A 17,994-nucleotide genomic window follows, 5' to 3' on the forward strand; every position below is an offset into this window, starting at 1 on the left:
ACTGGTAATAAATACAACATAGTCATGGCAATTAGAAAAAAAATACTGAAAACTTTATAGGAAACTTTTTTCTATTTTACTAATCATTCAGTCCTCATGCTGAGCCATATATTACCTTTTGTATTATTTCTACAGAAAGAACTGAGAGGAGAGCAGATATAAAGAGAAGTGAGAGGAAGGCAAAAGGAATTCCAAATATTCTTTGCTTTTGCTTCGAAAGGTGTTCTAAACTAGACCCCACCTCTGCCCCTGCACCAATGTAAACAAAAGTGTTCTGAACAACCTGTAACAGAATTTGTGGAGTAAATTATGATTTCCCCATAAAACAGAATAATATATAGATAAAAATGATACCTTACCCATATATTTACTGACATGGAAAGATGTTTTTAATAACAAGGCAGTGCTCTCGTGACTTTGCTTATACACATGTACCTTCATACATGTATACGCACAGATCCACACAGACACATCTCAAAGGATACGCAGCAAAATAGCATCTCGGAGATTCCAGGTGATTTTAATTTCTCTTTTTAGCTCATCTCTATTTTCTCAATATTCTACATAGAATACATATTTAACTGCACGATGTAAAATTATATTGGAGGAACTTTCAAATAACAGAATCAGCTCATGCAAACTGGCTTAAACTATACGTGATATTTACTGTCCATGATAACTAGAAACCAATGCTAACCTTAGAGAACCTTCAGATTTAGTTTAATTTAGTACTTTAATGATGTCATAAAGGACCTGACTTTGTTCTTTCCCTCCAGGCTGCCTTTGTCGTGGACATTACTAGTGCTCACCAGCATTTCCAGCATACATACATCATCACACTGTCCCAGCCCTCTCATAGCTAGGTGGGGCCCTGTAACTAGATCTGACCTGCACTGTCCAATGCGGCAGCCACTGTCCACACGTGGCTGCCGAGCTCTTGAAAGGTGGCCAGTCCAAACTGAGGTGCACTGCAAGTGCAAAATGTGAATCAGATTTCAAAGACTTAGCACACATAAAAAGAGAATGTAAAATATATCATCAGCTTTTTAATGACATCTTTAATTTTTTAAATACTGTTAAAATGATAGTGTTTTTAATATATTGTGTTAAATAAAATATATTAGTAAAGTTAACGTTACCAGTTTCTTTTTACTTTTTAAAATGTGGATACTAGAAAATTAGGTTTGCATATGTTCACTGCACATCTATGAGAATGGTTTAAAAAAAATGATAATGTCAAGCACTAGCAAGGATGCAGAACAACTGGGACTCTCATACATTTTGCTGGTTTTAATGCAAAATGGTGCAGACACATCAGAAAACATTTCAGCAGTTTCTTATAAAGTTAAACATGAAATTACCACATGGCATAGTCATCCCACTCCTAAATATTTACCCAAGGGAAATGAAGACTTATGTTCACACAAAAACCTGTACATGAATGCTTACGTTGGCTTTATTCATCACCAAAACCTAGCAACAACTGAAATGTCCCTCGTTTGGGAAATGAAAAAAACTGTGGTATATTCATACAATGGAAGACTACTCAGCTACCAAAAGGAATCAACTCCTGATGCACAACACAGCACAGACGAATCGCAAATGCTTTATGGTACGTGAAATAAGCCAGACTCAAAAAACTCCATGCTCTGATTCCATTTATGTGACACCCTTGAATGGCAAAACCTTAGGGGCAGGAAACAGATCAGAGGTTGCCAGAGGCAGAGGGTAGGAGGGGGAGTTGAACACAAAGGGCTCAGAGTAATTTTGGAGAGAGACGGAACTGTTCTAAAACTTGCTAAAAATGGTAATTATGTGACTGTATGTTTGTTGAAACAGAACCGTACACTAAAAAGGGTGAACTTTACTGCGTATAAATTATACCCTAATTTAAAGTATGGAAAACAAAAAAATCTTAGCAAACAAGCATTACCTCCAAACTTGGTAGTAAGAACAACAATAATAAAGTTAGTGGAAATATTCACACATATGGATCACTTTATATTCCATTGGAGAGCACTGTTTTAGATAATGGGCTATGACACCTTGAGGTCCAAACAACCCCAGCACTGCTCCCTTCCCCTGCCTCAGTGAATTCTAAAGCTGATGATGCAGCATCAGAAGACCCTCCGTAAGCCCAAGTCCCCGACTGACTATTTGGGACAAAGCCCCCTGCCAACATTCATTGGGCAGATAATGTGAGAAGTAAACTTTATTTTGTTAAGCAGTAAAGATTTGGGGGGTTGTTACTTCAGCATAACCTATGCTGTCCTGAAAAATGACGCCTTCCACTGTGGCAGCTTCACCTTCCACTGGGATCCTGCTTTTAGATACAAAATAACTGCCAGCAATTCTCAGAGCAGCATGCTTTTATTTGTCCAATCCACAGAGAGTTGAGGCAGAGTTATCTAAGAAAGGCAAGGAATCTACTTTCTGGTGCACCCCCAGCACATATTTCCTTGTGTTTCATTAGCCCACATTCTCTCCCATGCTTATACCTGAATCAACACGTTTGACAGAGTATGAAATTTCATGAACTAGCTAAGACCTGAGTCATCGAAAATGCCCCACCCCTACAGTCAGGAGTAGGTAGAGTTAACAGTCCCCCAAATTAGGGTGAGTAATTGGTTGTCCAAACCAAGATGCTTTAGAGAGTAACAGAGAATGTATTAATGATCATGCCAGGATAACAGGCACAAACCAGGGCTCCCAAAGTGCATGCTTCCTGGGGCAGATGTGGACACCTGAATGAAAAGTCGGTAGTTGGTTAGACAAAGCAGAATGGGTATTGGGGAGATAACCACAATGACTATTTTAAAAAATATTTTAAATCACATACATACTACCTGTCTTAGACCATGCAGGCTGCTACAATGAAATACCATAGACTGACTGGCTTATAAACAAGAGAAATGTATTGTTCTCAGTTCTGGAAGCTGAGAAAGTCCAAGATGAAGACTCAGGCCGCTCGGTGTCTGGTGAGAGCCTGCTTCCTGGCGCACAGATGGCTCCTTTCTGCTGTAACCTCACAGGGCAGAAGGGGTGAGGGAGCTCTCTGGGGTCTCTTTCGTAAGGGCTCTCAGCCCATTTATGAGGGCTTCAACCTCATGATTTAATCACCTCACAAAGGAGATTACCAAATACCATCACACTGGGGATTAGGTTTAAGCATATGAATTTGAGGGGCATACAAGCATTCTGTCTGCAGCACCTACGAAGAAAACAGAGTCCCTGCAATAGCAATTACCTTATACTCTCTATGAGGGAAAACTCAGCAGACTGCAAAGCCCGCTTCTGAATCCAGCCTGTTTTCAAGATATTCTCTCCAAGGTAACCCAAGGAAATCAACACTAGTGAGCTCAAGCCTGCCGATGTGCCCTGGGCCTCCCATCCCAGGCCCACCCTCCAACCCCCAAGGCTTTTTAAAGACCTCAGAGCCTAAACAACAAACAACACCAGCTTCTCAGAAGTAAAATCATGACTTTGAGATTGTTTTCATTGCAATCCAAACATATTGGCCTCTACAAACCAAGGAACAAGAGACTGGATTATCCCACTGAGCCCAGGAATTAACACCTACGATGCAGTCTAAGTTCTAAGACTAACTGGTTGACTGACTAGACAAGTCACTGATGGATGAGATGGTCTTCTAAGTCTTCATCTGTAGAAGGGAGATAATAATACTTGGGATCCACTTATTAAACTGGGTTGTTTTGAGGCTCAAATTAAGAAAGTGAATATGAAAATCTTTTGAAATATTAAGAGCACTATACAAGTGTAGAGTATTATTAAGAACTTCCAGCTAGGTCAGGCATTTTTATGTGCAAGGCAGTTTTAAGGCTATGAATAATCATTCTGTGGTAATTGGATATGTAAATGCTCTCAGAGGTCTATTCCAGAAGGCTATTCAGATAAATCAAAACTGATGATGATGATGTTGATGATGACATGATGGTATTTCTCTAATCGTGAATGAGAATCAGGGAGGAAAGATAATGACCTCACACCTTGATCCATGCAAAAAGACTAAGTACCTTTTAGCATCTTTATCTTTCAAAGATTTCCAGTAATGATATAATCAGAGCTGCAACTTTTACTAGCAATGGGAGTCTGGTATGTTTGCTCATACTAATCCATTAGCATTTAATTTTGCTGTTTTTTCTCTTCTATCCTATCGGTTCCTAGGAACAGCTGAGCTGCAATATGTCTGGCTTTGATGCCTCTGGAGTGATTCAATCTTAAAATGACTGTGGACTTTGAAAAGACAGGGAAGAACTGCTCATGGGTTCTCAGGGGAATCCCCTGGCAGACAGGCCATCCTGGACCTGCTGTCATTTTTAGGAGGTTACAGAGTTGAGAAATATTTCCCTTGTGGGTACAGGACAAAAAGAAGGTGGGAAATCAAATACTGAAGAACCATGACCCTGTATCCCCTCTCATCTTGTTTGGAACGAAAAGGTATACGGACTTTGAAAGTGCCTTGGCGATGGGAGAAATGTGCGCATCTCCTTGAGATGGCCCCTCTGATCAACTCCGTCATCCCCCGTCAGAATCCACCGTCATGCTTCTCACCAGATCATATCCGCATGGATCCCCGTCAGTGAGGCATCAAACGCAGTGTCAGTATAGAAAATTTAACTTGCAATGAATATGGCATAAGCTTTTTCTAAAAATGGAAACATATGTACTGTCTTAATTTACATCTGATGCTACAAAGAAGAGACTCCATTCTCATAACTAAAGGGAAAGAATTACATAAAATACAATTAATTTCATAATACCCCAGGACAGAACAAAGTTTATACATATATGTACCTACGTGATTTAGCATAGCCAGGACATCATGATTTTTTGGTGCTCTCCCCTTCATAGAAAAAAATTACAAATAAAAGCTTTCTACTCTGGTTTTCTCAAATTTATTTGAAAAGGAGAGTAATTGTTTTCATCCACAATTGTCCTTATAAATCCTCTCTTAATCTCAATATATTAAAAGACTCACAGTAAGCTTTGAATTGAACTAGACAGTTGTTTACATCATGCTATTTTACATACATCATCAAAAATAACCTCAATCATTTCAATTGTCATTATAAATGTGGTGATTCCATAAGTGGCTACCTACATCAGTTAGAGAAAAAATAACACTCTGAGGAGCAGACACGTCAATTTAGTGTTATTCACAGCATAAAGTCCACCCAGAGTAATGCCTCTCTTACTGGAAAAGTTACAGAGGTCCCCAGCTAGCCTGCCTGCCCAGTGGCCACAGGACTGAAGGAATCCCACATACGGGCATTTATCCACAGAGCTCTCTAGTTGATCTACTTTCTGTCATCCCCAAACATACATACCCATTCAGGAAAGAAGCACCTAAAGTCAGCTGAAGAAATACTTATCAGCTACCTGTGCTAGACAATCCAGTCCTGCCATAAACAGGAACAAACAGCCAAAGTCAAAACACATTTGAGAAAAGAGCCACAGCTTGAAGTGAAATTTAAAAATGAACAAAAAAACAACTGATTCCTGAGTAAAAAGATACCATGCAAGAAAGACAAGAAAGCTTTCCCAAAAAATAGGCTTATATTCTCAGAGTTATTTGAAAGGACAGTATTTCTGAAAAATAAGCACTGGCCACTATGAAAAAGAGTAGTTAAAAATACAAGAGAGTTTTTGGAAAACAAAGATATAATTCCCAAAATAAGAACAGCTTAACAGAAGTTCTGAATAATAAAGCATATGTAACTGCAAACTTTAATCAGTAAAAAGATTAAAACAGGATATTTTCAAAACTTAGAGCAATAAACTATAATACAGTTCCAGGAGACCCAGTATCTGTCTAATAAGAGTTCTTGATGGAGGGAACAGAGAAAACATAAGAAAAATAGTAGTAAAAGGAACAATAGTTATTCATGCTGAGATGATGGAAGCCTGAGCACATATTCCACTCTCTCCCGACTAATAGTGATAAGCCTTGGAAGACAGTGTTGCCCACTTAGGATGTAATTTTTCTACCAGAGTCCAGTGGTTCTGCAGGAGCTGTTTTTCAAAAAACATAATGTTAACAGGACTGCTGTAATAATAAGATGAAATAGAGAAACATAGGCATAAAGAATTAAAATGGCAATAAATAAGGACCTATCAATAACAACCTTAAAGACTTTAAGGGAGAGATCAGCAGCAATACAATCATAGTTAGGGACTTGAACACCCCACTGGCTTCACTGGATAGATCTTCCAGACAAAAAGTCAACACAGAAACAGTGACTCTAAATGGCACACTAGATCAGATGGATTTAATTGACATTTACAGAACATTTCACCCCAAAACTGCAGAATACACATTCCTCTCAAGTGCACATGGGTCATGCTCAAAGATAGACCACATGTTAGGACACAAAACCAGCCTCTACAAGTTCAAGAAGATTGAAATCATATCAAGCATCTCAGATCACAATGGCATAAAATTAGAAATCAACTATAGTAAAAATACTCAAAAACATTCAAACACATGGAGGCTAAATAGCATATTATTAAACAATGAATGGGTTACCAATAAGGTCAAGAAATAAATAAAAAACTTCCTGGAGACAAGTGAAAATGAGCACACAACAACCCAAAATCTGTGGGACACAGAGAAAGCAGTCCTGAGAGGGAAGTTCATAGCACTATAGGCCTACCTCAAAAAGCAAGAAAATTTTTAGTAAACTACCTAACCCTACAGCCTAAAGAATTAGAAAGCTCCCCTGTGAAGCTGTCTGGACCAGGACTTTTGTTTGCTGGGAGTTTTTTTATTACTGCTTTGATTTCATCAATTATTATTAACCTGTTCAGGTTTTCTGATTCTTCCTGATTCAGTTTTACATAATCTCACCCATATGTGGAATCTAATAAACAAAACAGACTGAGGAACAAAATAGGTCCAGAGACATAGAAGCATGGAACAGACTGATGAATCTCAGTGGGAAGGTGGGGGTGGGAGGGTGGGTGGGGAAGATTAATCAAAGAACTTATGTGCCTATATGCATAACCCAGGGACACAGACAATAGTGTGGTAAAGGCCTGGGGGGAGGTGGATGTGGGATGGAGGGATCAATGGGGAAAAAAAGGCAGATATCTGTAATACTTTCAACAATAAAGATAAATTAAAAAAAAAACACAAAAAACATAATTATCTGCCCTGAGGGCATATAGCTATAGAATGCTGAGGGCCTGCATTTTGGTTCCACCAGAGTAGTTTGTCATGAGCATCACACAGCATCATTCCCACCACTCACACCTCAATATAATGGTCTGCTGGGTCCTTTGGGCCAAGCAGCTGGCCCAGGGTCCTGCTGTAGAGCTCTTTCTTGCGCTGCACCCTACCTCACAGGTGGCAGTCTTCTGTGATGCCCAATATAGGGGCAGTATTCCAGGTGCAGAATATCTGCCTCCAAACCCCAAAGAGGCCTAACAGGCACTGTATCTCCTTCTTAATGGTGGAAGTTGCAAGATGCAATAATTTGTCTTTCATTTTGAAGGGATATCCTGGCACGCCCATGACTACCAAACTGCTGAAGTTTTCCCCAAGGTGATAGACTCTTGGATCTTTGTAGGTTTACCTTCCACCATTAAGCACAGGGGTGTCTTTCCAAGGCCTCCAGTGTGTAAGCCATTATTTGCTTCTCTGACCCTATAAGAATAATATCCTTAATGTAGTGGATCAGTTTCTGGGAGATGTCCACAAGATCTAGATCTCTCCAGACTATATTATGATAGAAGGTAGTAGATTTAACATAGCCCTGGGAAAAACTGAAAATATGTATTGTTGCCCATTCAATGTGAATGGTTTTTATTCTGATTAGAAAAGTATGCATTTGCCAACTCAGGGGCCGCATTCCTTGTACCTGAGGCCATGCCACTCTGCTAACAAATTTACATTTGACAGAGCAGCTGCAACTGGGCTACTACTTGGTTGAGTTTGAGGTGGTCTGCAGGGATTTTCTATGATTCATTAAGCTCCTTTTGTGGCCAGGCTTGTAATTAAAATGGATGAATATTAGTGTATGGATTCTATTGCTTCTAAGTTTCCTATCATTTCTGTAACAGATTACTACAAACATGGTGGTTTAAACAACAAAAATTTATTATCATACATTTCTGGAAATTGAAGTCCAAAATTAGTCTCACTGGACTAAAATCAAGGTTAGCTTTCCTTCTGAAATCCATTTCCTTGCCCTTTCCAGCTTCTAAAGACTGCCCATACTCCCCTGGCTCATGGTCACCCTCATCCTCAAAGCTAGCAATAGCTGCTCAAGTCTTTCTCACATTGCATCATCCACTCTGACACCCTGTCTCTTCTCACTCTTCCACATTGGAAGTGAATTGATCAACAACCTTAATTCCATCTGCAACCTTAAGTCTTCCTGACATGTTACATGACACAGTCACAGGTTCCAGGGATCAGGACCTGGACATCTTTGGGGAGACTATTATTATGCCCACAAGAACTCCTCTTTCCTGAGAGTGCAGTTACTTGAGTAAACGGCCACATCCTTTGAAGAACTGGGAGAATTATTACTGCGATAACTATCATGGTTTTGTGGGTGTCTTTTTCCTGTGGATCCAGCCTCCTCTTTGGTCAGTGTGCTCCAGGTTGAAAAACTGGTTGAGATCTGGATTTGGGCAAAGTGTCATGACTTTTTATTGTACCAGTTGCTTTCCGTCTCCTGGTCATTTGTCTTCAATTTGTTATGATGATACACACTGGGTAGTACCTATGCTGGCTCTCATCTCTTTTGCCCCTAGGGTCGCTCGTCTGATTAACCCTCTTCAGGTCAGACTCCCGTGGCTATCATGCCAATCCTGAGGATCATTACAATAATTGCATCCGCCTGACCTCTATCGCTTTGGGTTCCTATAAGCCTAGTTCTGTAATAGTCTCTTCGCTTACAGAGAGATGGCACTGAACCCTTTTAGTGACACTGGTGCCCTGTCACCAGCATGTTCTCTATGGCCATGGCAGGTGGTATGTCCCCAGTGCACCTGTGGAGTAAGATGCTCCAGTGGGTCTTCTGGCCTCACGTGGTACACCCACTCCAGCATGCCCACTTCCTTGGGTCCTTCGATCCCTTCCTCCATTGTCTCCCACGCAAATTCTGGCACTTGAAGTTCATATATATATATGAGCCATCACTTTTCCCATGCTTCTAGAAGCATCCTAGTACAAGTCCATACCATCTCTTGGGGACTTTGCCAGAGCATTATATCCCATATCTCGGGCACATGCTCTCAAATCAGTAACTCTCCACTATTAAATCTTAAGTCCCTGCCCTCTAATCAAGCACCCTCAGCTCAGACCCAGTTCCCGAGCAGCAGCTCCTGGCTAGATGTACAGCTGCTCTGGGAGATAGCCCCTGTCCTCCCGTATCGGGCCCAGCTGTGGATGATGGATGTAACTCAGGACACAGACCTAGTGTCCAGGGAAGGATGTGGAAGTTCATCATTCTGCGGGAACCACATGTTGTCTTGCCTGGGAGAGGCCTCTGAATCTCTTTCACACAAGGGAGAAATGCTAACTTTTAATATGGCGGGCTAATCTACTGCTGCAAAGTCAGACAATTCTAGGGGCTCAAAGTCTGTCAAGGTGCCCCTATCCCAAGGTCCTGACCTTGGCATAATAGACCTGCCTTAATTGGGAGTTAAACATTCTCTGGAGCTCAGCCACTTATCTCTCCCTCAGTCTGGTCCACAGCTTACTCTGCAAGAGATAGGAGCCTCTTTGTGAGCTCAGAGAGAGAAAACCCCTGGCTTTCACACTTGGCTGCCAATGGGTGGCTAATGCCTACAGCTTTTCCTTATCTTTTCTATGAGAGCAGTTATAAAACTTTAAGGTGGTAGGCTTGTTAAAACGTAGATTGCTGGGCCCAAGGTCCAGAGTTCCTGATTCTGTAGGTCTGTGGTGGGGCCCCACAATTTGTATTTTACACAGCTTCCCAGTAGATACTGTGCTTTGAGAAGGGTTAATCTAAGGTATCAAGGGCTTTTAGCATCCAATCCTATTTCCTTTAGAGTTACTATTTCTCTTATACTACTCAAATTCCTGATAAATTACACTGTCTACTATATTCCCTTTCACCAACATACCATTGCAATTCACCATCAATGAGAGCTTTACAATTGTACTCTGTGGCAGGCGCTATCTGTGCTCCACCTGTCACCAGTGATGGGGTCTTCACTGCCAGGTGGCAAATGCATTATCCATCTCCAAAACCCCAGCATATCACTTGCTTTCTCATAAAATTTCTGCCACCAACTCTTCTAAGTTAGGTTCTTTTCAAGCAGATGCTAAGTCTGAGTTTGGTAGACGGAGTATATTTTAGGAATCAACTGAGAGAGAGAAAATAGAACTGGGCAGAAGAAGTTAAACTGTGATGAGGGCCAGACAAAGCCTTGGCCAATGCCACTGGGACTTCTACCATGTATTGACTTCCAGACATGACAAATCACACTGGGCAGACATTGCCAGACCCTATACCCCCAACTCATTGAATGCGAGTCATCTTAGGAAGTCATGCTTTTAGAGCGGCTGCTCTCTGCCACTGAACCACACCCCGAAGCCAGAGGCTGCCTGTTGGCGACTTGGGCGAGAAGCTCTTCCTTGAAGGGGGCTGAGAGTGGCAAGGGACCACGTGGAAATTAAAGGGATTACGGAGGGATTCTAAGCTCTTACTGTGTGTACTGCTATAACTGAACACACTAAATGTGTTTTCCTATGTAACTTGAATTATTTTAAAACGTTTTCTAAAATAATAATAAGAGAAATTTTCTTTGAGCCATGGAAAAACAGAATCTTTAGATTTAGTGCCAAACAGAAACAATGAAGGGATCATTCAGGTAAGGTTTCTCAGCTCTAGGAATAGGCTTATTTTTTCAAAATAGTGCTAAATGATCAAGACCTAGATAGGCTTATACTTTCTTTCTTCTTCATGGAATGAAAAAGACAACGGAATGATTTCTGTGGAGTTCTCGAAGAAAGGAACTTTGAACCCAAAATTTTGTATAAACTTTCATACAAAGGCATACAAATCACTATTGAAATAGGTTAACAAATGAGACATTTTTACTCATCTACTAAGTATTTTCTGCTCACTCAATCTTCCTGAAAAACTTCAAGACATATTTCTACAAATAAATTATCTAAAAAAATAGAAAGACATGATATACAAAAAATAGCATTGAGCAAAGGAACTAATAAGTGTATCGTTAAGTATAAAGAAATATTACTCTGGTCATAAAACTTGGTAAAGAATTATTTAAATATCATGAAAATGAAACAACTACAATATAAAACCCTCAAAATATAACTAAAATGGAAAATGATTTCACAAAACAGGTCACTCCAGTGGAAGGGGAAGGGAGTAGAAACATAACAAAGGTTGAGTCTATCGTGGAGGAGATTATAGTCATTTTGATTCCAGGGTAGATTTGATCAGGGATGGGCTCATTCTTGATTCAGTTTTTATGGCCAGACAAGTGAGTTGCTTTGACTAGCCAGCTAGAGTCACCTGCTTGTTTCTGTGATGGTGGAGGTGGGGACATAGTGACTGAGGGCCCCACATGAAGAGCCCCGCATGAGAAGCTCCCTAATGACCCAAAAGAAGGGAAACTAGAAAGCCAAACTTCATAAGTACCCCAGACCACAGCAAATGACACTTTCCAAGTCACCAAAGGCAAAATAAAGACAAAAAAATCAAATCAGCAAATACTAGAAAATGTGATTTTTAAAAAGCTATATCAAGGGAATTCTAACAAGAAAAAAACATTAAGTGGTAAGAATAAATATAAATACAACAGGGAATTCAAAGAGATAAGGTGTTAAGTAAACAAAAAGAATACTTTATGTTGATAAAATGTTATAAACCAAAATGTTACAAAGAAGATATTATATCCATTCAACTTAGTGGATCAAACAACATCAAAATGTATAAGGTGGAAAGTGTAATAAAAAGAGTAATGGACACAAACCACATCATAACAGATGACTTCAACATACCTCTCTTAGCTATGACTAAATCAAGTAGAGAAAAAAATATGAAATATATTTATTAATAAAGATATGGACACCTAAAATGTGTACTATTACAGAATCTCTGATGTGAAATTCAAAACAAATATAAACTCATGCTGTTAAAAATAAGGGTCTCAACTAAAAATTATAAATGTATAATTACCCTTGAAACAGAAGTGTAAATTGAAAAGGGATCCATGAGGTTTTAACTCTTCTTCCTTAATCTTTTTTGATAGTAATTTAGCTAATGATATAACAAGTATACTTCTATACAGGGTGTCCCCCCAAAATGTATACACACTTTAACAGCTGATAGCTCAATTTTGAAAATGAAATGTATTTTAACACATTGTATGCGGAAAACGTATTTATACGTTTTACGTTGACTGGTAGTAGAGCGCGATGAAAACTACCCGCAAACAATGTGTTAATAAACACGGCCTTTAAAATCATTCAAAGTGTGTGTACACTCTTTTGGGACACCCTATACTTATGCTTGGGGATGGATGATTAGATAGATGATTGATGATAGATTAGATAGATAGATAGATGATAGATAGATGATGATAGATAGATATAGATAGATAGATAGATAGATAGATAGATAGATAGATAGATGATAGATAATAGATGAGCTTTGAGACTCAATCTTCAAATAATTGTTTTATCTTATACATCTACTCCATCTAAGACTACCTTAGAGTTTATGATCCAGTACAAACCAATATAAAAATTGTATGAGTATGTGTGGACTAGGAACATATATTTTAAATTTATTTTTAAATTTTGAATCTCTCAGTAAAAATAATGTTTTAAATAAATAGGAGTCACGACTGATTTTTCTGAGACTAAAAGACTTAGTTTGGGGGTCACACAAGTCAGCAAATAGAGAGATAATGCAGAAGACTGCTTGATCATGGAAGCAGTCATGCTCTCACCGCGGACAGTATCAGTACCATCAGCATTCATATTGTTCTACTGGATTCAAAAGGTCATGTGGTTTTCTGTTAGATAACTCTCATTTCTCTACTCTTCTGTCCCACTCTTCAGCCACCTCAGTTTCCTCTGAACTCCACACTCTATCCCTTCTGTTCAGTGAGAACATTATGCATGCTCTACTTGGTTCTCCATCCCTACAACATGGCCCAGAAAATGCTTCCAAGTGAAACTCAGGGTGGTTTGGGGCCTCCGGTTGTTTCCCTTCTCTCAGGGATCACATTCTTGCATTGTCCATTGCCCAATATTGAAGAGCTGTTCCATGCATTTTGTTGATATTTTTAGCTACTTGCAGTAGGAAGAAAAGTCTGGTACCAGGCACTTCACCAAGTCCAGAAATGGAAATCTCTATCAACACTTCCAGTGTTAAAAAGTAATAGAAATAAATTTTTCTGGAAGAATTAAAGTTTTGTTAATAATTCTTTGAATTTTTTTTTGCTTGCTTTTTTTGCTAAGTTACTTTGTTTAGTTATCTAGGTTTTTATAATCACTGAGGATCCATTGTTTCCTATCCTGGTCTGAAACACCTCTACTTATTTCACTTCTATTTATCTTAAAATCCTCTGGATAGAATTAGACGTTTTTTAAAAACTAAAACATTTATTTACAGTGATAGGTTCATGATCATCTCTTGGGAAATCGTCCACCGGAGAGGCTGGTTTTGTTCACCTTTGAACACCAAACGACAGAGTTCTAAGAGGCCTTTCAAACATCTGTCCCAATACTCCAATTTTACTCATAAGGAAACTGCGTTCTAGGAAAGCGCAGTAACTGACCCCAAATTCCCCAGCTTGCGGCTGGCGAGACGAGGGCCAGAGCTCCTGTTTCCCTGGCTCGGTTCAGTCTTGTCCGCGCGTGTTTCTTCCACGCCGTCACACTGCCTTCCCGTCGGAAGAGGAGCTCCTGCAGCAAGCTTTCCCATTCAGGTCATTTGCTTCATAAGAGAAGGATCAATAACAGCGAAACAGCTTTCTCCGATTTTTTTAATCATCTACAACTTCTGACATCTTTTTATTGTTGTGAAAGTTCTTTCTGTGTTAAATAAGTCAAAGGAAGCCCGACGGCAGCGCAATCGTCTGCTCCCCCTGCTGGAAAGAACAGCTAACTGCAGGCAGCGAGGGCACGGCCGAGAGGCGACGGGAACGCGCTCCGGGCCCCGGCGGCGCAGGGACCGGGACGAAGAGGCTGTGAAGCTCCGGCTGCCCAGAGAAACTCTCCTCTTCGGCTCTGACGCCGGCACCCTTTGCTGCTGCCCTGTAGGACTGTCAGGTGTGTGACTCTGCGTCAAAAAACACTGGGAGGCTACCATTGCAGAGGAGACCGCGGCGTGGCCCCTGGAGACGGGGCTAGCGACGCCTCCTCACGCCGCAGGCCGAGCGCCCGCGAGCGCGGCTGCCCGCCTGGCGCCGCGGGAGGTCCCGTCTGCACCAGGGCCCTGCCCCGCCCTGTGGCTCCTCCTGCGCAGCCCACAGCCCGCCCGCCTCCTTCTGCGGGCTAGGACGCCAAGTCTGCATCTATGTGGGGGGTTTTCTTAATTTTCTATGCAGATAGCATAAGCTATTTTCAAGTCCCTTATAAAGAGGGGAAAAAAAATCCGTAAGAATTCAAAGTGCACTAATTTCCATTATGTTAATAATTAGATTTTTTAAAAAATCAATAGCTTGCAAGAAATGATTAAAGGCCTCCCACATACAAATTTATCATCTTGGGTGCAGTCTTGCTATTAACAAGGCTTAAAAATTGTTTTTTTATTACTAGTTTACAAGGTTAGATGGTAAAGAGTAAATATTTTATTAAATTTCCCAGTTACTTATTGACTATATTTCCCCATCCCTTCATAATACATGGCATTGCTTATAAAATAAATCTAATAATATATATTTATTTATAATATTGGGGCCCCAGACTTTCATAGCTTACCCCAAAGGGAAAGATAGAGTCCCTTATTTTGTGTCATTACAATATAACTAGACCTGAAGAGTGAGGGAAAAAGGAATCCTTCTAGAATAGCAGGTAATACCTGCTAACATTACTGAGCATTTGCTGTAAGCCAGACACTGCTAAACACTTCTATTTACATTATCTTATTTAATCCTCACAACAACCCCATGACTTGGGTACTACTATGACCCCCGTTTCTTTAATGAGAAACCGAGGCTTGGGGAGGGTAAATAATAGCCTGAGACCACAGAGGTGGTAACTGCTGGAGGGCTGACGTCAGCTCTGTAATCTGTGCCTTTACCACCCTGTTTCTTACTCGAATGCTTTTAGCGAGAACTTACTGTGCTTGCTACGAGTAATGACAGACTCGTGTCAGTCCTTTAGATGGCAGAAAGTCCCCAGACGGCTTTCAAAGAACCAAGATAGGAAACAGGCAAAGCCGTACAATGGGTAACAAACAGGGTTATGTTCAGTTTCCTGAATGCTGGTCGCTATTACACATTTCTCTCATACAAAAGGAAATATATTGAATGTGAACAGTTGTAGATGATGGTATTTAAGAGAAATCCTTGAATGTTCTCTAGTTTACAAACAACAGGTCAACCATTTGCAAATTTTAGTATTTTATCTATCTTGATTATAAATTACTCAGGATGTTTGAGAATTACAATGCATCACAGTGTCAAGACACCTGAGACCACTAAAGAATTATCAAATATCATCTAAACAATTACTGAATTTTGAGGTAGAGGCATAGGTTCTAATCCCTGTTCTACCAATAAGTTATAAATGACCTTAACCTTATTTGTAATATGAGGATGATAATGACAATAGTACTGATAAGATAATCTGTGCACATGCCTCAGACCGGGAAAGGGCCCAGGGTGGCAGATTGTTAACAGTTCTGCAGCCCACTGTGTAAAAAAACTCAAATGGGACTAATCCCACCGGAGTTCCAAATACTAGTTTTAAAGGTAATGTGTGTGCTTGGTTTGACTTCTGTGATAGTGAAGATGCTTTGGCGTTCTTCACCCTCATTTGTCTCTGTCACTCTCCCCGGTGAGACAGCATGGCACTAAAGGACTTGTGAATATACAGTAGATTCAGTCTGCTTCAAAGAAAGAACATTTACTTCCAAGTAAGTGACACTGTTAAGGAAGACCACTCCAACCATTAATTCTGAAGAAAAAGCAGTATAAAAGTTGGAGAGATGGTGATTGTGATGGAATTTGTTTTTTGGAGTCAAAGAAGCTCCTACCAGAATCTTGAAATCTACCATGTAACCATTTGTATTCCTTGGGCAAATTATTTAAACTCAATTTCCTCAAGTATTAAATTAGACTAGTAATACTTATTTACTTTGCAAGATTATTATAAGAAATAGAGATGATGTTTTATACTTTTTTTTTTTAAATATATCTTTTATTGATTTGAGAGGAAAGAAGAGGGAGAGACAGAGATAGAAACATCAATGATGAGAGTCACTGATTGAGCCCGCAACCCGGGCATGTGCCCTGACCGGGAATCGAACCCTGATCGCCTGGATCCTAGGTTGATGCTCAACCGCTGAGCCACGCCCGGCCGCGCGGGGATGATGTTTTAAATAGGCTCAAAACAGTGCCTCAGACATAACAGTAACTAAATAAATACAGACAGGAACTCTATATAATATATAACTCTTACTATTATGGCATTGATTTTGCCAATAATATTAATGACAACAATAGTTATAATAATCTGATTTACAGTTTCTGAAACAAAAAGTTTCCATAACCATGAAGTAATCCTGATGAGCATTTATGAAGATATTTTATAAGTTAGACTTATACAGTATGAAAATTTCACTGGCAGAGGGAATATAATCCACCTGGTATTATAATAAGCTATCCTCTATATTCTTGATTGTAAACATTAAGACTATATGCATCTTGTGAAAGAAGAACAAAGTTGGAGGGATCACAATACCAGATATCAAGTTATACTACAAAGCCACTGTAATCAAAACAGCCTGGTACTGGCACAAGAATAGGCATATAGATCAGTGGAACAGAACAGAGAGCCCAGAAATTGACCCATGCCATTATGGTCAATTAATATTTGACAAAGGAGGCAAGAACATACAATGGAGTAAAGAGAGTCTCTTCAACAAATGGTGTTGGGAAAACTGGAAAGACAAATGCAAAAAGATGAAACTAGACAACCAACTTACACCATACACAAGAATAAACTCAAAATGGATAAAAAACTTAAATGTAAGCCATGAAACCATAAAAATCCTAGACGAAAAAACATAGCAATAAAATCTCAGACATCTCATGTAACAGAATTTTCACTGATACATCCCCTAGGGCAAGAGAAGCAAAGGAAAAAATAAACAAATGGAACTACATCAAAATAAAAAGCTTCTGCACAGCCAAAGAAACCGTCATCAAAATGAAAAGGGAACCTACTATATGAGAGAACATACTTGCTAATGATGCATCTGGTAAAGGGCTAATCTCCAAAATATGTAAAGTACTCACACAATTCAACAAAACTAGTCAATTAAAAAATAGGCAGCCCTGAAGAGACAAAATGGGGGCGTAGGTCACAGCTGCACCCGCCGCCTCCCGCAACCACATCAAAATCACAACTAAAATCCAGAACCACCATCACTCAGAGCCTCCTGAGATCTGGCTGCACAGAAGCCCCACAACCAGGGAGCTGAGGAAGCACCGAGAGCGGGAGGAGGGGTGGAGACGCCGGCGGCGCGGGGCCCTGGGCCCACACCCGGTGCCTCGGGGTAAACCCGGGAGGGAATCTCAGCGGTGGGGGTTTCCCGGAGGAGGGAGGGGTCCCAGCCCCACAGCAGGCCCCCAGCCCAGGGCTCCAGGCCGGAAAGAGACGTCCCCACAACTCCGGGCTGTGAACCCAGCGGGGACTGTCCCTGAGGGTCGCGGAGGCCGCGGGAGCCCCAGCAGCTCCTCTAAAGGGCCCGGCACGGACTCACCCGGACGCTCCCTCTGAGCCCAGCG

This window comes from Miniopterus natalensis, chromosome 1, assembly GCF_054644295.1.
Source record: "Miniopterus natalensis isolate mMinNat1 chromosome 1, mMinNat1.hap1, whole genome shotgun sequence".
NCBI lineage: Eukaryota > Metazoa > Chordata > Mammalia > Chiroptera > Miniopteridae > Miniopterus > Miniopterus natalensis.